Genomic DNA, 22531 nt, shown 5'->3' with positions numbered 1-22531 from the left:
TAACTCTACTCAACCTATTTTCTGGATGAAGCCAATCACTTCCTCTCATTGGACTGCCTGGAATGGATGGCTTTCTCTTCCAATAATGGCCTCCATGTGTAGCAAAGCTAAGTTCACAGCGAATTGCAGTTGGGTGTTTGGAGCTTCCTTTTCCTGCCCTTCACTATTACCTGACTTAGTAAACAGAATCAGCAGGCCCCATCTGTTATTGACAAGGGGACCATTCCAGTCTTTGAGAAAAGCAAGATTTAGAAATCAGTATAGTCTTGAAAATCATCACAATGAAGGTAGGTAGATCTTACCATGCCCTGGCAAAGAATCTACAAAATCAGAAAGCTTGATTTTTGTTGTTATTTCTATTTACAGAATGCTAGAACTAAGAAGGACTAAACAGGTGACCCAGGCGACATATAGAACAGCATATTTAACTGGGGACTTGCAATTTCAGAGTTTTAGAGCAAGAACATGTGGCATGGACAGCTGAGAGCTCCGATGTTGATGAAGAAGTAGAAGAAAACAAATGCTAACTGGGAATGGTGGGGGCCTTTGCAACCTCAAAATCCACTCCCAGTAACATACCTCCATCTCGGGTCCAGACCTTGAAACACTGGTGGTCTTGGAGTTTCCTGGAGATGGAAAGAATGTAATGGTCAAGAACTCTGAGAGTTGTACAACCTGAGATGTTCCTCATGAAATCTCTTTGATGGCCAATGCTTTTAAAGAATCTGATACCTCCAGCCCAAAAATGGATCAAAATTGAAAGTTGCCTGGTTTGTCACCTCTAGAGTTAAGTTTGGTTAAGGCACCTTCTGTTTAGGATGTCAATGAGTTGCAGGTGGTGAGGATCTATGACTGGGGTCCATATGGTCTCTTCAGGTGCATGAATGTATGGTTGGGACCCTGATAATTTTCTCTATGTATTTATCTCTCTGTATATTTCTGTCACTTCTATTGATTGGAGTCAAAGATCTAAAAGAGAAGGGAAGTGAGCCCGCCTGGGACAACAGCTACTGCTGCCCCTGGGATGATACACAACTTCCAATAGGCTCATAGGTCATGCTGGCCCATCCATGCTGCACCCCTCTTCTGGCAGCAACTGTGGCTCCAAGTCGGTGCTACGGTTGCTATGGTGATGCTAGCAGTAGGGGCTCCTGAGTAGTATTGTGGGTGGTGGACACAGGCCCAGAAGGAATTTTGTGGAGTAGGATAGCTATGATGGATGTCTCAGGTACTGTGACCCTGGAGGAGGCTAGTCGCCTATCTATCCAAAAGAGTTGATCTTGTTTGGCCTGCTTTTTTGTGATCAGTTGCTGCTACAACCATACTAATAAATACATTGACTTTGTGCCAGCAACTGTTATTAACTTACATCTCCAACATTGTAATGGACCTCCTGAGGGGAACTGCAGTAAGTGGATGCATAAGACTGAAATAACCCATTATGAGGCACGTCTTCTGGGCCAGACCCATATCTGACTTAATAAAACAATAGCCGTCAGCCCACCCAGCCCACTACCAGATGATAACCCAAAGGAGCCACTCCAAGACAGCAGCCAAGTTCAGGTCATCAGACTCCCCCGAACAGAGGAGGGACATAGCCGTGGATGTGGAGAGGTCCCATAACAACCCTCATAAGGGGAAATGTACTCCAGGAACTTCCCAGGCTCTGGCTCCTCCAGTTCTGATCAACAGGAGCTCAAAGCTCAGATCCTGCAGGCAGGGTCTGACAATACAGAAACAACCATAGCTGTGGTAGAAGGTGGATGTGATCAGCTTCATCTCCCGTCTTAAGCAGGAACCCAGGCCTGATTGCTGCTACCTCTGGAGTTGTGGATGCTGCATCCTGCTCTGCTCTGGGGCTGGCTGGAAGCCTCTGGCTTCCACTCTGGGCTCCACTGCTGCTGCACTCTGCACTTCCTACAGGCATGAAGAGGTTTTATATGGAGCAGCTTTGCTCAACATGAAATCAGGTATACTAGGTTGCAGTGGTCACCTACCCAGGATGTTATAGGCCCAGTCCCTCAGCCAATGGACTTCAACACAAAGGGCTGACCTTCTGGCTTTATCCCATTCATTTTTCTGGGAGAAGGGCAAAGACATGCATACTGCAATTTGCCAATGCCAGTGTCCATAGGGCCTCTTTAGAGAGAGGGGACTCCTCACCTTGACAGAAAGAACACAGGAAGAAACCAAGTGACAAAAAGAAACAGGAGGCAAATGGATGGCAGTTCTTGTTGAACAAGAGACCCATACTCTCTGCTGTTATCAGAAGACAAAAAATTCTGTATATGGGTTGCCTCTACCTCTGAGATTTGACAATGCCCTCACCTTCATGATCAAACTTTCCCCTAAATCTGGCAAAGGCCCTAAATGTTCATCTAAAATTACATTGTGCATAGAGGCTGCAAAAATCAGGAAGGGTAAAATAAATGTGTCAATTAAAGCTATGAAAATTGGACTAACCTCCTACTTTTTGCCCTAAGGGTCAGATGCCACCCATATTGAGATGTTCACTAGGCAAAAGTTACTAGCCATTCCCCTGTCACATTCTTAAAGACCCTGCAACAGACCCAGAGGAATATTCACAAGGCTGAGTCCTTGCTCATGTCTGAGCTTGACCAAAAGTTCCAGACTGGAAATCTTATGTGGACAGAGAGGATCCTGCCACAGAGCTTGGAACCAATGGTGAAAACCCATACATTGTGGTCCTCAGCACCCAGTGTCACCACACCCTGCTAAACGGGGATACAGAATATAGGTCATCACCAGAGTCTCTAACGCACTAAAGATAAAACAGACACAATTCTTATAATGATAGTTTTCTCATTTTCTTTAGATTTATATGTTTCATTAATCGTTTAATTAAGCCATACATGTTTGAACACATAAAACATTTTAAAATAATATTTGTATGATTATAACAACTTTCCAAGCTTAAAACTTTAAAATCTTATGTTCTTAAGTTACCAAATATTTTCTATTACTTCATCTCTCTTGTCTTGGTCACGTAGCAAACATGTTTTGGCACAAATTACCACATGAATGCTAGAGCCCAGTTTCATATGCTATTCACAGAATGATGTCATGGTAATGATGCCAGCCACAGACAGTGGGCTTCCAACCTCAATAAATTGTACTTTTCTTATGTTTTCTTTTTTTGTAGGAAAGACATTAAACCCTGATAATCCAAAAGAACAGAAGCAGGGAGCTCATAGCCAATTTAAGTGCTACCTCCAATTCTATCAGCTAGAAATGGGACCAATCTAAGGTCACTCCGGGGCATCTCCAGGGAAAGAGTACATGTCACCAAGCTACCGGCTAGTAGTTCCTGGGTGCAGATTCCTTTAGAAATGCACAGTAGATTAATTCCAAGAATGACAGTCAAATGTTTTTCAGGCCCCAGAGACTACATACCCTGCTCTCACTAACAATTTACCCAAGTGTTGAGGAGCCAAATCTGGACCAGTAGTAGCTGGTTCCCTCAAGAATTGCAGGACTGAGGGGGGTCCACAGCACTTATGACTTCGGACTCACCCTGTAGACTCACCCAGCAGTCAGTGTGACTCTGCTTCTTGCATCTTGAAATGGAGGATTTGGATCTGAGAAGGCAGATCCTCTAATACAGTGTACACAGGTAAGTGCTTTCACGATCACAGGGTGTGTGCACACCTAGTTTTATTTGCATAAAAATGTTTTCCAACTTACACTACATCCCAGGATTTTGAGTGCCCCCTATCAGTCTGCATCCTCAGTAACACTTCTATTGTTGGACTTTTCTGTTTCTCTATTCTGGACTTGTTATCTCACTGAAAAAAAGAATTCTTTTTAGACAAACTATGAGGTGGTTTTGAACTGACTCTGTAGTCCTGGCTGACCCAAACTCACAGAGATCCTCCTGCTTCATCTTCCCAGTGCCAGGATTACAAACATGTGCCACCATGACTAGAATGTCTCTCCTTGAAATCTGGATATGTTTTACATGTTAATGTTGGTGTTATACATACAGTATACTTAAAGACTGCAATTTGGATATTCTCTTGTTTATGAAGCTTCCTCTGGACCCTTTCCCTATTTTTAACATGCCTGCCTGTTCACACGGATTTGTACATGTCCTACCACATGAGTCCCTTCCCCATTACTAAATCACATGCCCAAGAATCAACTTAATGAATGGGTGTATGTTGGCCAACAATTGGAGGCCACAGTCCACCATGGCAGGTTGAGCAGCTGTCTATATATTATCCTCTCTGAGAACGCAGAGAGCAATGAATACTTATGTTCCACTCCCTTTCTCTTTATATACAGTCAAGGCCTATTGATTGATCAGTGCTGTTCACTCTTAAGATTTATTGTCCAACTAGCCTGACCCCAGTAATCTCTCAGGGTATCCAGAAGGTTATGTAATCAAGATGTGGTACATTTCTTTAGGCTCTTTTTTTTTGTTTGTTTGTTTTTCTTTGTGGGTTTGTTTTTTTTATTTATTTTTTTTGACACAGGGTCTCACTCTGGGCTGAAGTTGGTCTTCACCATTACTTATTCTCTGTCTCCAGGTTGTTAGAATTACAGGGCCTAACCACCACATTTGCCTGGAAATCTCCACAGACCTAAATCTATTTGTTTCTTGGTGATCAAAAAGAGAATCTAACAATGGTCAAGCTAGGCCCAATGTCTTTACTCCCTTCCTGCTACCTGCTGATTGGAATGTAGAAGTCTCAGCTATCTCTCTAGTACCATGGCTTCCTGTGTTCCCACCCCCCCCCATGACAATAATAGACTACACCCCTGAAAATGTTAAGCCAGTCCCAATTAAAAATTTTCCTCTGTAAGAGTTGTCATGGTCATGATGTCTGTTCATAACAATAGAACATTGACTACGACACTGGTAATATGTTTGATCTTAAACAACTGTAAACTCAACCAGGCATGATGTTACTAGAACATCCAGGTGAGATGATGTTGGGGCTACAAGGTCACAGAGAACCCCAACCAACAGATACCTGTAAGGTCTCATGGGGAGGTCTCTGTTTTCTTTACTGTCCTCTTTCCGTCTATCTTACTGATTTTTATTCTCCCCATGAACAGAGTGTAAAAATACATTGCCTTTACTTCTAAGTCATCCTTAGTTTTCTCTTTAAGGCCTGAGTTTATGGGACAAGGTTTCTTGCTAGAATCTTCACCTTTGGTATATTTCTACTCTCTGGACTCTTGGGCCCTGAAGAATAAAATAAGAACCAGGTTCTCAGAGACTCTCGAAGAGAAGAAATGAAGTCCGTGAACTCAGTGAATATTTTTATCAACCCAAAGTCAAACTGATTCAAATCAACGCTGGCCCACTAAATTATCAGAGCATCTTCAAGAGAGAAAGCTCCCAGTACTGGGGACAAAAGTTGAAACTTGAGCTTTTAATCTCATTTCAGATGAAAGCAATGTGGACTGGGAGTCAGAGGCAGGAGGATCTCTAGGTTGTGTTAAGTCTGGGCTGTACATTGAGAGCCTTTCTCAAAAGAAGAGCCATAAGGAAGTGACATGGAAACAAGCTGTCATCTCAGGGGATGTCACTTTATATGATTTGGTGATTTAATCCTATGAAAAGAAACTCAGATATGGGGTGACAGTCTAATGGCAGAACTTTGTCCAGCACAGACAAATAGAAGGACAGGAAGGAGGGAGGGAGAAGGGCCAAAGATGAGCGATGCTACAGGCATTCAAATGTTAAGAATGCTATCCCTAAGAACAGGAGGAAAGCTAGCTGTCCCACACTGTAGCAGTGCTTACAGTTTACAGCAGTTCAGAAACTGGAGATGATTGTCCCTGTGTTGCTGTACAGAAAGGACTGGAACAGTAGCAAAGACAGTGGCTGCGCCCATTTCATGGGTGCTTTAGAGCAAGACATCTTCTGAAGAGGTTTCCAAATAAAAATGTCCAAGTGGTACCTCTGAGCTTAAAATTTCATAGCTTACATAAAATCAGATTTTTCTTATTTCCAAATGAAGTTTTGAAGGTTTTCAAGTTGTTCCTCTAGAGGGTGCCCAAGTGCTTGAATATTCTGACAGTGAACCTCTCCAAATGAAGTTTTGAAGGTTTTCAAGTTATTCCTCTAGAGGGTGCCCAAGTGCTTCAATAATCTGACAGTGAACCTCCCCAGGCATCTCCCCAGTGGTCAAAGTTTAATATGGGAACAGTTAGTTATTTTTACACAGTTCTTTTTGCTTGTGTGTGTGAGTTGTCCCTTGTCGAGAACAGCTTTCTGTTTTCCTCCATGAGGAGTGTTGCTCATTTGTGAGCTTTCATTAACTCAAAGTGAAATGGTTAAAAATATTTATCCTGTTAGAATAGGCTACATCATTTTCACAACTCCTTAAAAATGACAACAACGATAACAAAACTCTGGCTTTTGAGAAGACGTATACTAATTCACATTGTTTACCTACCTGTAGTGCTATATGAACACTACTTAAAAGGCAAAATAAACTTGGTTTATATTTTAAAAAAAAGGTTTCAGAGCTGCAGAGGAACAGCCTTGAAAGATGCTACTGACATGGAGACTCCAGGCTCAGCCTCAGCCCATGAAGAAGATAACAGAACACAGAAATCTTGCTGTTCCTGTTAGCACTGTGGCAGTGCACACCTACCCTCCTGATGCTTGGGGAACTGAGACAGGAGAGCCTGGAGTTTGAGGCTACAAAGGGAGGCACTGTGCTTTCTCATTACCAAGCCTATTATAGCACAAATCAGCGCAACTCAGAAATCGGTCTCTCCCACTCTTGCAGTTGCAAAGGGAAATGGGATGTAGCTTTGGACAGTTCTCAAGTTCCAACTGAGTCTCCCCTCTCCAGCTCTGAGCCCAGTCTCGCCAGTTTGTTGGATGTGAATTCTATGATCCCAAATTAATGTGCAAAATCGTTTTTCCTATAATTCAGCTTTTCATCAAAGCCACTAAGAACCAGAAGCTAAACAAAAAGCCACGGCTTCTTAAGAACTTTTTACTTCTTTTGTTTTCAAGGGCCCAGGTCACCATCAAGGAGACTAAAGCTGGGGTAGGAAGAGCATGAGACGGTCTCAGAGGTATTGGGACTGTACTGGGAAGATCTTTTCAGATACCCCTGGAATGCTCTGAACTCACAGGCAGGGGATTCAGAGGTGGGACTCATTATCCTACTAGGTAGATGTGGAAATGGCACTTCCAAGTCCTATTTGGGGATGGCTTGCCCAGGGAGCTTGGCTCAGTGGAGTGTAGAATGAATGCCAACATTAACAATAATTCTGGTGCAAGTGCAAATGTCTGCATCAAGTTCTCAAAAAATCCTTTTATGGTCCATCTGTTTGGACACACCCTGGTTCCAAACCTTGTTTTGCCTCAGGATCCACATTCTTAGAAGCTTGCTAGCTTGCTGAAGACTTGGCCTGCTTCTGCCTTCTGTTCTGCAACACTGACTGGATGCTAAGATTCATTCTTAGGCACTGTGACATTTGAGCCTTTGCAAAATATATTATGTTTATTTACGTCCCCCTCTCTTTGTGTGTGTGTGTGTGTGTGTGTGTGTGTGTGTGTGTGTGTGCGCACTTGTGCACATGAATTCCACTGTGCATGTGTGGCATCAGTGGATAACTTTTGGGAGGAGTTCTGTCCTTTGGACCTGATTCCAGAGATCACACTCAAGTCACCAAACTTGGTAGCAAGTTTCTTTACCTGTTGAGATGGATGGTCCAGTCTGAGCTTTCACTGAACCCTTAGCCCCTCTTTCCCCATCAGCCACAAGAAAGCAATCTCTGCAGGGTTAATTTTGGTCCTACATGACTTTCTTAGGTCCCAACAGCTAAACATTTTAATTAGAATTCAACATAGTAACTAAATTGCTAAATTTAATAGGAATTACAGAATGTAGGCTTTTCTGATTCTGTATTGCTTTCCATATTCTTAATTAACAGTTTTCTATTCAATAGAACAGTTATCATTTGGACATATTTGGTTTCTTTAAGATACATTTTTAGGAAGATTTTACGAAGTTTGGATGTTTAATTTGCTCCTCAAATACCAAGTTTCAAACTAGGAAGTGAGTGTTCTATGAACTTCAAATGAGAACTCAGTCAATAGATTTTTTTTAAAAAATGCTTTTGAGTCATTTGAAAGCTGTTTCTACCTCCTTCTTTGCAGGTCTCAGAATTCCTGGGAGGCCTTTTGTTTTCCTAATGAGAAAGCAGACTGTGGTGGAGCAGTGGATGTACTGACACTGTCTCTGCTCTGGCTGTGCCTTCCATGCAGATGCCTGAAGCCTTGGAGGGGCTGAATGGTAGAGTTTTCTTGTATCTTCCAGAGGAGAAGAAAATACCATCCAGAATCTTTGTGACAAGCACTCGCTTGCGATTGAGCAAGTGTCATGTTGCCTGTCATCTGAAAGGCAGCAGAGAAGCATCATCATTGTGTCCCCACTCTAAAAACAAAATGCAAGTCTCTGGGCATGCTGGTGGCATCCCACACTCCCCCTGACCTGCTGGCTCATCCTGCTGCATAGGACATCATCTGCACTTGGAACTCCTCGGTCTCCACCAATGGTTCTTCAAGTCTCAAGTCATGTACATTTTCAGATCATTGAGCTCCTCTGCAGGATACTGGTGCTACTAAGGCTGGAGACGGTAAGACATGTGCACATCCAGTGTATCCTCAAAGGCTTCAGTCCTTCGTTAGTTTTAGGTTTCCTTCATGGTTCTCATCTTTCTTGCTATCCTCTATGACCGGAGATCTACTCAGACTGCTGTTCTAAGTGGTCTTCAATGAGGTTCAGGCTCAAAAAAAGAACCAAGGATAGTGACTGATGGTGCTGGAGGATAGCAAACATCCAATAGCCAGCATCATAGAAACTTCATAGGACTTTGTGGACTGTGTGGATGACAGTGCACATCCTTTAAATCTAATCTCCAGGTTTCAGTGACTTCTGTTTGATACAGTGAATGGTGTGAGCCTTGTCTAGTTTACTACCAGGCAAAGATGGAGTACTTAGAACTCCCTTTGTAAACATTTAGACATGTGTAGAAATCAGGAAGTAAAGACTGAGTGTTTTGAAAGACACGAGTCCTGCCAATGGAACTATGCAAGCCCAGTGTTAACATCCTCCATGATGTTCTCCTTTCCTTCATGTTTATCTTTGCCTTCCTTTGAAGAATGACCTACAGCAAGTAACTTGCCTTGCAAAGCCTCTGACTTACAGATCCATAAAGAAAACTATGAATTTCAGATTTCAAGTACTAATATTAGTCAGAGTTCTTCAAAGAAATGAAAGAAATAGAACCAATTGTATATGTCTCTCTCTGTATGTGTGTTCTGTATACACAGTCATATGATGCACAATGTTTTTTTCAATAGTGTCTTTCACACTCAAGCTACAAAACTGCCTAGGAACAGTTTTCTCAGTCTGTATTCCAGCCCTTGACTTACATGTGGCTCTCTCTGTGTGTCTACTTGTAAAGCCAGTGTTATGTTTGAAAGAAATCTCAAAACAGTAGAGCTCACAGTTGAGATCTAGTCAGCCTGAGAGCCTGAGAGTTAAAAATATCACTGACAGATCAATCCCCCAAATCAAGCTAGGAATCAACCTTCACCTATATTCCTCTTTCTATTCAGCCAGCCACTGGCCAGATGTCACACATACATACACACATACACACATACATAAACACACACACACACACACACACACACACACACACACACACAGGAGCAGTTATGTCCTTTAGTCCACCAGTGTGGATGCTAAGCTCTTTAGAACACTCTTCCAGATATGGTAAGGCATACTATTTAATCATCTCCTGGGCATCCCATGCCTGACCAAGTTGACGTGCAATTACTAATCACATGATGTTCCCCAAATACAATGGCCTCAAGAACAGGAACTGAAAATTAGCCAAGCTTTATGTCTCAGTTCTAAAGCTGAGGGTATCAATATGTTTTCTCTTAAGAAATCCTTGACTGTGTATAAACTAAACTTGTACTGAGATGCTGATGCTACAATTAGAAGTGGGAAAAAATCACTTTTGAACTACAAAATGAGGATTCCAATTTACTAAGCCAGTCTGATGGTCTAACTGCAGAAGTAGAGACAGAAAGGCAACCATCCAGTCATATGTCTGAAACACAGAACACAGTAGAACTGCTACCTCTCTCTGTCCAATACTGGAAACAAACAAACAAATAAACAGACAAAACTGGTGACTTGAATATGTGGCGACTGAAAGCACGCAGCCCAGAAGTGTAATTGATAAGATATGAAGTTCTAAGAATGTAAGACTCAGCTCTGGTCTCTTTCTTGTGACAAGTCCACCTTTAAGTAGGGATTACTCACCTCTGTAAGCCACCTGTCAGACAGACAAACTTCCCTGCACCTGAGATCAGGGTATGCCCTTCTTAAATGTTTGCCCTAAGCAAAAGTCCGGGGCTTCATACTGGCTGTCTCACATTACTGGGATGCATATCCTAGGGTTTGAGGGGTTGTCATTGAGGAAGTGATGTAGACAGAGCTTGTTCATCAGAAACTAGACTGTCCACACACCTCTCTGAGAATCCTCTCACGATGCACTACTGAGTTGGGGTGGAAACTAGCAAGATAAAGGCAGAGGGGTCTGGGGTGTGGATCTCGAATGTTCTCTGCTATCTATTAAAATCAGCAGAGTCTGGACACCATGTACTCGTGTAGCTCATGGTCACAGCTAGAGACAATTACATAGAAATAGTGCCACAGAGGCTTTTGTTATAAGGGGAACATGAAAACAGAAAGGATATAAAAACATTTGGAAAGTAAACACAGTGGAAACAGCATCAGAGCCTGCATATCCTTCTCATTCCCCCAACCACATGGGATGAGATGATATAAGATGGAGATGCCACTTTGGGAGGCAGCGTTGAGGATGCTACTGGCCTGCAGTTTACAGGTTGAAAGAAAACTAGAGGAGTTTCATACCCACTCCATCGATGCTCTGCAGAGTTTAGCAGTGGGGTGGATAGTACTGCTGTGGGAAATGAGCCTGCAGGCTTCATAAGTAAATTCTGCTTGCTTTATTTTGCTAGAAAACCCTCCGCACTCCAGTCCCCAAGCAAAGAAACATAAACAGATAATCCAAACTTTTTAATAAAATCGGTTCTTCCTCTCCCTCCCTCTCTCTCTCTCTCTCTCTCTCTCTCTCTCTCTCTCTCTCTCTCTCTCTCTCTCTCTTCTTTTGTTGGAGGCTAGATTTTTTTCAGTGATGCACAAACTTTTCCTGAGTAGCCTATAGATCAGCCTGGTTTCAAAGTCAAGTGATTTGCCTACGTACCTCTGTCTCCAGAGTGCTGAGATTAAAGGTGTGTTACCGTTTCTTGTTCTCTGTCACTTTTCATTGTTGTCAAAAGATAAAATAGAATTCATTTTTATTTATTTTTGGAGTGAAATGTTGCTGCCTACCAAAATTTGATTGCCTTTCTAAGTAGTTTATCGGTAAGTCTACAATGAAATAAAAATGAATTACTGAGAATGGGAAAGCTACAGATGCCTTTCCTAGGTTTTGCTTTGATGTTCTACTGGAAATACAATTGTGGTGATGAGAGAACTTACTGGGGCATCCTTTACGCAGACAGGAAAACCCTAGAAGATCTCAGGGAATTCTGTTTCTTGTAGTGTTCAGGAAGGAGAGGTGTCTTACTATCTTTAGTGTGATGTTTTCTACCATTTTGTACAAGGAGCTTTCCTACATGTTGTATTTTGGTTCTCAACTTGGAGCATATTTTTACTTAGCATTTGTCCTTGGCAAATAATGTTTTGTTATTCCTTTTAGTCTCAACCTTATATCATAGGATTGTAAGCCTTGTGCCTGACACTTAAAAATGAACATGAAACTCTACTTCTTTTTTAACATTTGTTCCAAAACGTAATAATAATTGGTGAATTCCATAGTATGCACTATGCTCCAGAACTCTTTGCTAAGTGGTTTCCTATTTAATATCCCAAAGCACTATTTAAATTTGGCATACAGACAAAAGAACAGGTTTACAGAGATAACAATACTTGGTTGGCTCACATGGTATAAAAGGAACCAGAATTCTTACTTCCCGTTGATTCATAACCCAGGTCCTAACACTTTTGTGAGCTACATTTTAAAAGGACAAATTTTGCATTTTTGCCATATATTTGTAAGTGTGTGCTCCTCCAAATTACTGGCAGTATTTCATTATTTCTGCCCAAGAGGATGTTGTCTGATTCCTGGCAGATGTAGTGGCTGGTGTTTGCAGTATGATAGGATTTGGACTCCAAAACTTATGATCACACAGCAAGTTCTTTTAACCTGGAAACCATGTGTCTAGCCACCAGATCTGTAGTTTATAAACAAGTGAATATAGATTTAAACATGGACACTAAGAGAGGAGAAACACACACGCAAGCATGAAAGGCATGCGAGAAGGAGAGGCAGATATGGGGAAGTGAGCTGTGTAAACCAAAGACAGAAGTGAGCGGGGGCCAAGAACAGATGATTTGAAAAACCTTTAATTAATTTATTAATGCGTTAATTGATACATTATCATATTCTGTATGCATATGCATATATGTGTTAGTGTGCATATGGAGGACAGAGGACGATGAGTGAGGAGGTCGTCCTCCTACCACATGGGTGTTAGTAATAGAACTTGGATCTCCATGGTTGATGACAAGTTCCTTATCCCCCTTTTTGAAATTACATTTATTTGTGTGTGTGTGTGTGTGTGTGTGTGTGTGTGTGTGTGTGTGTGTAGAGGGGGAGGAATTGTGAGAGTAGATGTGGTAGAAATTATTTAATCCCAACCCAGGTTTCCTCCCCTGCCTCTGACCACTTAGTTCCCAGATAAAAGACACCCACAAGCTTCATATTTACATTAAGCCTTAATCAGCACAGGAGGTGGGCAGCCATGGACCCTCTGGCTGTTATGTGTGTTTCCCTGATAATAATCCCACTATATAATTTGCTGTGTTTCATCTGGGCTGCTCTTAACTCCAATTAGCCAACCCACCTGACCCATGGCGGCTTCCTCCTCCCTTCACTTTCTTTATTACTCATGGTTCTTCTTGGATGACTGAAGTCCTGGGATGCTAAACCCTGCCTGTGCCCAGCTGTTGACTGTTGGAATCCTTATTCACTTATCAGAAATAATTTGGGGACACAAGTTTCCATAGTATCACTTGGGTCTACATGTGGACTCTCTTGTCTCTGGGACAATCAGGCCATGGAGGCCTGCAGTTAGCATTACAATACAGAGCAACAGACCAAACCTCAAAGCATGGAGGTCAGGGCCATCTGGTAGGAGTCAGGTTTCTGGGTAGGTCCCAGGTAGTGAACTGATTATGTCAGGCTTGGCGACACAAGAACCTTTACCCATTGAGCTATCTTCCTGGTTCATGAAAAACCTTTTACAGGCTAGTTTGGTCATGTGGCTCTGCATATGTGAGCTTGCATGTGTGCAGGGCAGAGGACAACCTTGGGGTTTACTCTTCAGGTGCCATCCACCAGTTTTTATAAAATGGGAGTTTTCATTTGACTAGGAATATTAATCTGTCTTAATACCCAGCCCGGCTAGCTGGGTAGGGAGGATATGGAGTCTCTTTCCCCCCCCGCTCCCCAGCAAAGGTCTGTGCCATCAAACCAGGTTTCTTTATTGTTGTTGTTATTTTAATTGGCTTCTTGTGTCTGGGCTGAAGTTTATCATCTGAGTTTCTGGCTCCATGGCTTTCCGTGTAAGCAGGAGAGGACAGAAGAAAATGTCTGTGATTGATGTGTGTATGTATATGATTGTTCTTGAGTCTAGTATAAAAGTGAACCAGAATGTTGCTCTCTGGCTCAGTCTTGCTTGGTCACACTCAAGGTTTAAGAGGAACTTCTTGAAGGTTTAGTTATCCAACAAAGACTGTATAATTCTCTAAAGTCCCTGACTCTTACATCTGAGATTACTAAGAATTTACTTCCTTTCATTTTTCCCATTTTAGGCACAGACTGAATTATGAAGCTGAAATGTGGAATACATTATTAATACTAAAATTATTAAGTGTTTTTAAGTTAATTAGTGCACAGGCCAAACTATTGGAAAAGACTGGATCTGGTGCAAATATTGAGAGTTTTCCCTTGCTTGTGATAGCCCAAAGGTAGGCAGCCAATCCACAGAGGGCAGCATTTCTCTGGCTATTCAGGGCCATGGGTCACTCTGTCTGCTTAGCCATTCTCTAGGGATTAGGGTTGACACTATTTTTCTTTAATTTAGAGAAATGTCATCAGGCGACTGCTCCTAGCTTGCCAGCTGCAGGGCACCCTAGGGTGGTTCGGTCACTCTCAGCACACTGAGATACAGAGGAGGCAACTACCTCAAGCAGAGGATCCCGGTGCTCTGTCTCCCAAATAAGCTGTGAACCTGAGGACGTGGACTTCATGGTCATTTTCTCATGAGAAAGTAATTTTGTTTATAGCTTAATTAGATAGCAGCACCTCTAACACGTCTAAGAGTTGGACTGCTGACAGATGTCACAGTCTCCAAGGAGGTTTGGGTCACTTTGATCCAAGATGTGCTATTGCTAGAGAAATAGCAGCTGGTGAGAACTAGAAATGGTGGGAAAGTTTTATCCTGCTTTGCATTTAAAAGAAGCTGAAACTGAATAAACTGTGCATTGGCTGACTGGGCTGTGTAACCTGTGTCCAGGGTAATGCGACACTCAATTGGGACCTCAATGTACCAGACTGTAACAGTGAATTAATTAAACAACTTTGGCTCCTTTTTACAGTCATGGCTCCTGCCCAAGAGTTCTCTGGTTTTGAGAATGAAAGACATATTTCTAATTCTCCTGACAGCTAGCATACATCTCCCTTCCACCCAGCATCCCAGGTTTCACACCTTTAAATCTATGTTTTATCTTTGCTGCCCTGTTACCTTCTGGGAAACACCCCACTCCCCCAATAGGGTCCTATTCCCTTCTACCTACATTATAGGCTGCTTTCTCTCCTGTAGCTCTTAAATCTGATCCTTCTAACTCTGGATCATGGTGACTCTCTTCATCCTCTCCTCCCAACCCCATGAACTGTCTTTCTGTCTTTCTGCTCAGCCATTGGCTATGGCAACTCTTTATTATCAGTTGAAGCCCTCAGGGGCACTCAGGTAACTTCTGTCCCTGTAAGCCAGCCTCAGCCACATGTTGTCCCTGTGAGAGCTGCCTTGGTCACACTGTCTGTCCGCAGCAGTAAAACCTTAAGTAAGTCAGAAGTTGATACCAAATCCTGGGTATTACTGATAATCCTGACCATACTTCTGTTTGAAAGAACGTGATTTTTGGGACTTTGGATTTGGAAAGCCAGAAAATGGTTTGAGTGGGGCCCAATGAGCTATCCTGGCAGGAAGACTTTGTGGCTGTGAGTGAATTTAACTGCATAGACCTGGCCCAGGAGTCTTAAGGGAAGAATAATTTCAGTGTGTAGCCTGGAGATTGTTTTTGTGGTGTTTTGGTGAAGAATGTGGCTGCTTTTTGCCCCTGTCTGAAGAGTCTGCCTGAGGCTAAGGTGAAGACGCAGATTCATTGCAGAGACAAAGGAAGTCTCAGGAAATCCCAGCAGAGACTTTGTTCTCTGGTTAAGTCTCAGGAGGAGAATTTTGGGCAAGTGCAGCGAGATTAGTAAAGAGACAATATATAATATATTTTTCGCGTATTAAAGGGACACCCACAAGTGAAACGGAGTCATGTCTGGACCCAGCACAGAGGCCCTAGCAGATGCTGAGCAGATGCCAATGCCCACATGTACTCAAGACAGATAAAAACTATGCCTGTGTGAAATCTTCTATACGCCCATATACAGATGTTCACAGCAGCACAGTTCTTTCATGACAGCCTTCGGTCTAGCAGTCCATCCACTGACAAATAGCAAAGTAAAATGTTTGGTGATATATGGAAAAGGGCTCGGTGATATAAATTATTATAAAACGATGAGGAGAAACTGGGACAAGGGCATGAACATGAGATCACGATGTATACTGACTTTTTAAAAACACATATATTCAAAGACATGAAACTGTGACCAGGACAAATGTCCTGTTCTGATTGAATGCAAAGATTATAAAATTATGATGCTTGCCTGATTGAGGTTACAGGGACCTTGTCACTATAGCAACCACCTTTACTTGGATGGACCCCATAGAATAAGGAATTACTTCAGTGAGGAAGTTGTGCTCAGTGGTTTGAATAAATCTTGTCCCCACGGAAACTTGCGGTAAAAAGTGTGATTCTTCCGTTCGGTGCCACAAGAGCAGGCAGTGTTGTCTTTTGGATCTGTGCCCATTTGCCCTTTTGTCTTTCTGCCATGTTAGGGTGCAATGTGAGTCCTTCACCAGATATAGCCACCCATCTTGGTTACCCGGCTCCCAGAACTTGGAGGTGAACAAAAATCTTTCCTTTATTAATATTACTATTAATTATTATTTATTATTCTTATAGGGAAAGACAATGGGTTGAGAAATTATGAATTAGCTCTGCTGTTAACAGAAGTGTCAGACTTTCAGCAGCTCAGAAACAAAGACGACAATGCACACACACACACACACACACACACACACACACACACACACACACACACATGTCAGCCTCGAGTCCTGTGGAGCCACTTGCTGGGAGAGGCAGGGACATGAGGCAGGAGTCTGCCCCTCTCTGATGGCCACCTAGCTTGTGGCTCCCATCGAGTGCCTGACACATCTGGTTGTCAAGGACACAGAGAATCATGGGATGGTGGAGTGATTATGTCGACAACTGCTGGGGACTCTGTGAGTGTCCCAGGCTTCCAGCAAGAAACAGCAAGGGCTTTTAAATATTTTTAAAATGTGCTTTTATTGTTTCAAAAAATAGCAAGAGAGGTACAGTGTTTTTAAAGTCAATAAACAAAGCTACGCCAGGTGGCGCCACCCTTGAACCTAGAGAGCTAAGTCAGAAAGCTCGCTACATACAGGCAAGCTGGGGCTGTAAAACAAAACCCTGCCGAAAAAAAATGTAATAAGAACAGAAAAAAGTAATAAAAATGGGGAAAATATTGCTGTAAAAAGCTTATAATTACTAAAAAAAGTAATAAAAAGAGGAAAATATTGCTGCAAAAAAAACTTATAATTGCTAAATAAGAGCAAACAGAGAAATTACTCCAAAATGTACTATCTGGGCTAACGACCAGGGAATATAGTATTCCTGCAGTTGCAAAATCTCTCACAGCCATGTTCATTCATTTCCTACCACAAAACTGAGACTACTCTGTAGGTAATGCGCTGTTATCTACATCAAAACATCCAATGTTATACATGAAGAGCAGCTCAAAAACTTCCCTATGTTCATGTTGCACTCCCTGATCTGTTGGAGCGACTGTGGGTGTCTGATGTGTCTCCTCACCATAGAACAGTATTTCCCCACATTAAAGCCAGAAATATTGTGGAAACGACTCCAAAAAACCTCTTTGGACCTTCTCTCATCCACAGTACGAAAAGAAGGCCACTTGCAAAAAATGGCAACAGTGTGAGTCCTGAAAGGTCAAAGGAGGAGGAAGAATGGAGGGTTTGCAAGCCACTCACTTCAAGAAATGCTAGAGGACTCAGGTACACACTCACAGTATGTCAAAAATGTTGTCTTGAGGAAAAAATACACAACGGATAACATATTACTTGACAAATCCACGCCAGAATGACTGAAGCTACGTTGTAAAAATTGGAGTCGAGGAAGTTTGCTAATTGTGTATATAATGTATGGAAATTATATGATGCTTCCCCTTCGCTCCCCATCATGAGCTTGTTTTCGGTGGAAGGGACAGTGTCTGTGAATGTCACCCATGTTCCCGTGTCCCCTTTGATCTTCTTTTCTGACACCTACAGTGAAGGGTGATGGAGGGAGTAACCGTAGCCAACAATTAATTATTCTTTACAAGATGAGCGCCAACGTGAGCCCAATTAAAGAATTTCCGGGGCTGGAGAGATGGCTCAGTGGTTAAGAGCACCGACTGCTCTTCCAAAGGTCCTGAGTTCAATTCCCAGCAACCACATGGTGGCTCACAACCATCTATGGGATCTGGTGTGTACTTGTATACATAAATTAAATAAATAAATCTTTAAAGAAGTAACCACTGCCCTTCTCTCCCCTTCTGGAAATACCAATTGTCACCCTTTAAATGCTCCGTGTCCTCCTGATCCCTGGAAGTTTAACTTAGAGGCTTTTACAGCTTTTTCCTTGAGATGACACCATCTGGAAAGGTGTTTCTGGGAACAAACATGACTGCGGGGCATTTTAAGCAACAGAACACTGTTCCCATATGCAAGGCATAGTGCTTGCAAGAATGAAGCAAATGCTCAACTTCAGCCTGGACTCGGAAAGAGGGGTCTTGATGGACTCAAAGCTTGAATTCTTCGGACCCTGCTACATCCATCCATGGACCCTTTCTCCATCATAACATGAATAATAAACAAAGGGTTTCAAACACCACAACATTCCAACATCTTGTCAAAAGTGATTATGTGAAAGGTCACAACTGTGGCATGTGACACCTATGGGTTCCAACAGGAACGTACTTCACCACACAAGACTCAGACACCTCACCCCATTCAAGCTTAAGATCCCATCTGACAGATGTGTGAAGAAAGGTTTCAGTCATGAACAGCTGTGGAAACTGCAAACATGAGGCTTGGGAAGGACATGACTGTTCAAGGGGCAGCATGCAGAAGAGATTTTATGATAATCTCTCCCTGGTTGTGTTAAGGGCTATTGAAATCTAACATGTGATAAAATTTCACACACACACACACACACACACACACAGAGACAAAGACACACATACACACACAGGCACACATACACATAGATGCACACACAGGCACACACACACAGACACACAGACACACACACACACACACAGGCACACACACACACACACACGCACACACACACACAAAATGAGATCTAACATAATTTCCAAAATGTCAATAGGTGACTTTATTTCACAGATAACAACTTCCGATTTAGAACAACCAGCTCTATGCTTCTACAATGGAGGCTCCTTGGGCGAGGCTGGATGAAGATTGCGTAGTTTTCCTGAACCAGTGCTACATTATTTTTTTAATATTAAGGGCTTTTTTTTTTCAGTTGGTTGTTTTTGTTTTGTGTTTTGTTTTGTGTGTCAGACTGGATTGAAACCTCTAGACAGTCTGATCCTGTGGTTTAATTTTCCTACACATCTAAACACAGTTAAACCTCAGGGATGGCTACCTTGAAATTCTGTTGCAAAGTTGCAAAGCTCCCATGATCTTTAAGGTAAGAATGGATTCCATCAGCTGATAAACAGGACCCGGGGCTTGGACCCAGCAAGGGACGATGTGGGATTTTTTATCTCTCTCTTATTTTTAATTTTTCATTAAATAATTTTTTTATAAATAGCTTTTTGTATTAAATTTTCTTTTTTTAAATTTTTTATTAGATATATTTCTTTACTTACATTTCAGATGTTATTCCCCTTCCCGCCTTCCTGTCCATCAGCACCCATTCCCTCTCCTTCCCCTCCCCCAACTTTTTGTCTTTTTAATTGAAAATAGTTTCTTTGCTCACAGGATACACCCCAAGGAGATTTTCCACTTCCTGGAATCCAATAGGAGGGAAGTGTGAATCTTCCTGGGAAGGGGAAATGGAATCCAAAGGAATTTTGTAAACATCTGATTTGCTAGGGGCTTCTTTAAAATGTGTGCCATGTTAAGTTTGAACCCTCGCACTGCATGGAAAACTGGCTTATGAGGTGCACCTAGGTAGTGGGGACACCAGCTCAGGCTTAAAGAGCAACAGAGCAAATGGGTAGCATCCCAGAATGGCTCACAAATGAGCCCCCACCCACAAGAATGAGAGCCTACTGCACATGACAGGTGCACATGTCAAAGCCTGATTTGCCAGAGGCTGAGAGTGACATGTTTACCTGGTGGCCGGATGGTTAGCATTTTAAGGAGAATCCATGTGTTGCCAAACAAAGCAACATTCCTACCTTTATTCTTGTCAGGTTTGTATCCCCCGCCTCCCAAGATATCTTCGAGATCCTTGTCTGATCAACCTACAGAAAAACCACACACTTCAGTGGCCAAAAGAAAAAATCTCAGCAGCAAACCTTTGGATTAGTCAAAGTTGTCCATGACACGTGAGTGTTCTTCATGGAACTGAGAGTGTGGTTCAGTGGCACAGCAGATGTAAGGTCTCAGAACCACACCTTGTGCTCATACTAAGGATCGATGGGGAGGGGGAGAAGGAGTGGGGTGGGCAGGAGGTTGAGGGAAATGAACAAGGAAGAAAGGGGGTAGGCAAAATTTCAACCGGCCCCTCAGACAGCTCACTGCCGATGTATATGTTCTGTAGAACGGCCAATCATCTTGAGTGTTTGTGTGACCACAGAGAGAAGAAATACAATCCTATAATTAAGTTCAGATGAGACGCCATCCCTCTGCCTCGATGGCAGCTCTCTGAGGCTCTGACTCTATAGAAGACTCTGCTTCTTAACTGAACCAAGGAGATTAATGTCTTTCTGCAAAAATAAGTCTCAACTTTCTCACGATCTGCAACACAATCACAGATGACTAATACAAGAAGCAGAATCATTATTAACCATAGTTCAGTGATTAAGTACACATCTTCCTGAATGTCCTATGCTCTGTGTGCAAAGTGTGCTTAAAGCCGTCCCGCTCTATTCCAGAGGACAGAGGGGTGATTTGATAAGCCCCTGGCGTCACTGTTCCTTCTCTTACTTGGCTTTGTCTGCTTTGTGTCACGAGACCACTTTTGCCAGGCAGAATGAATGTCATACCAACTGGATGACTTGGGAAGCATTTCTTAAAACTGAATGAAATGAATCTGTCAGTCCAGGACAGCCACTGATGGTGCTTGTCGACAAGATTTCGGGTGAAGCCTATGTAAGCTACCGTGAGTCTTTTCCAGTGGTATGGGTGGTGTTAGCAGCAAGTTAGATTTTTTTTTTTATTATACCACGCAGCATTACACTGAACTTTTATAAATCATAAGAGAACAAGGTTTTCCAAAGACTAACCTGCAATGCTAGAAAACAACAAATGGGCACAAGTCCATTGAACGGGTGTTGTAGTTCAAACGTGAAATGTCCCTATAGGCTCATGTGCTGGGACTCTTGAGGCCTGCTTTTGGAAATACATCACTGGAAGGTGACATCTGGGTTTTACTAGCCCACTTCCTGTCTCTGTCTCTCTGCTTCCTGTGTGTGGATACAACTCGAGCAGCAGAGTCATATCGGGGCCTCATTGCTTCTAAAATGATAAGCTGAAAGAATCCTTCCTCTTCTCTTCGCTTGCTAGGTACTTGGTCAGGGCAACCAGAACAGTAATGAAAGGAGAACTAAGTGAGGAAAGGTACTAAACACTTTTTAAAATGTATTATTCATTTATATGTCTGTTTTAAACACTTTTGAATTTAATTGTATTCAAGTGTGTGTGTGTGTGTGTGTGTGTCTGTGTGTGTGTGTGTGTGTGTGTGTGTGTGTGTGTGTAGGTCAGAGGACAGCTTTCAAGCTGCATATCTCAATATGAGAATCCAGGTATCTCCTAGCAAGATTGACATTCTAGAAATTTCTAAGAAGTATAAAATAATGCCACTCTCTGACAAATTGTTTTTCTCTCGACACACAGACTCATACATTGTGCTATTTATGTTAATATGTATTGGTTTAGTATTATCATTTTATATGAACAATACTGATGTTTAAAAAAATTAAATATATAGATGATAGACAGAGGTAGATATGACACACACAGACAATAGTTACTGAGATTCCCAATAATTCGGAGAATCCCAAGACCAAAATATATCAGTACTACTGTTGTGTGGTTCTCCTGCAGCTCAATGTGGCCCAGATCTGGCCCAAATCTACAGTACACTGGACGTTTCAGAACGCCATTGCAGGTATAAGACAAACCGTACCAGGAACTATAGCACTGGCCTGTGATGTTGAGCATCTAGAACTTACCTCCTCCTTCTCCTGTACTTTGCTTTTTGGGGCCATCTAGATCATTCTGATCATCCAAGGCATCTTCCAAGTCAAACCTATCAAGTTCTGGGGACCACAGAACAAAAGAGATAATCACTGCTGTACTGGGTAGTTTTTATGTCGGCATGACCTAGAGCCATCTACAAGGAGGGAACCGTGTTTAGGAAAAGGCCTCCATAAGCTCAGGCTGTTAGGCATTTTCTCAGTGATCGATCAGTGGGGAAGGACACGGTACACCGTGGAAGGTTCCATCCCTACATTGGTGGTCATAAGGCAAATAAAATAAACCCTTTCTTTTCTATGTTGGTTTTGATCATGATGTTTAATTATCACCGTAGAAAAACAAACTAGGATACCCACTGAAACAGGTAGCTGATGTGGAAAATCCTTCCTTCCTTTTTTCCTCTGAGAGCTTGTCTTACCCATAGGATTTGATGGTGCTCTAGTTGTTCCTGGCCTTCTCGTTGTAGTAGTGGTGATGTGGTCCCCTCTCTCT

The 22531-nt window shown here is 42.4% G+C and overlaps 1 long non-coding RNA gene across 1 annotated transcript in view; it reads right to left on the bottom strand.

Annotated features, from left to right (window-relative positions):
* Positions 1-359: 359 nt before the first annotated feature.
* LOC134486044 (uncharacterized) overlaps positions 360-22531 on the bottom strand; it is a 57680-nt gene continuing 35508 nt past the window's right edge. The window contains exons 3-6 of the long non-coding RNA XR_010064716.1: positions 22458-22529; positions 22015-22101; positions 20017-20082; positions 360-626 (exon numbers count right to left, since the gene is read on the bottom strand). This is a non-coding gene — a long non-coding RNA (uncharacterized LOC134486044). The remainder of the gene's footprint in view (positions 627-20016; positions 20083-22014; positions 22102-22457; positions 22530-22531) is intronic.

This window comes from Rattus norvegicus, chromosome 3, assembly GCF_036323735.1.
Source record: "Rattus norvegicus strain BN/NHsdMcwi chromosome 3, GRCr8, whole genome shotgun sequence".
Classification (NCBI taxonomy): Eukaryota; Metazoa; Chordata; class Mammalia; order Rodentia; family Muridae; genus Rattus; species Rattus norvegicus.
Note: the sequence above shows the minus strand (reverse complement) of the source record. Positions and strands in the feature narration are given on the sequence as shown.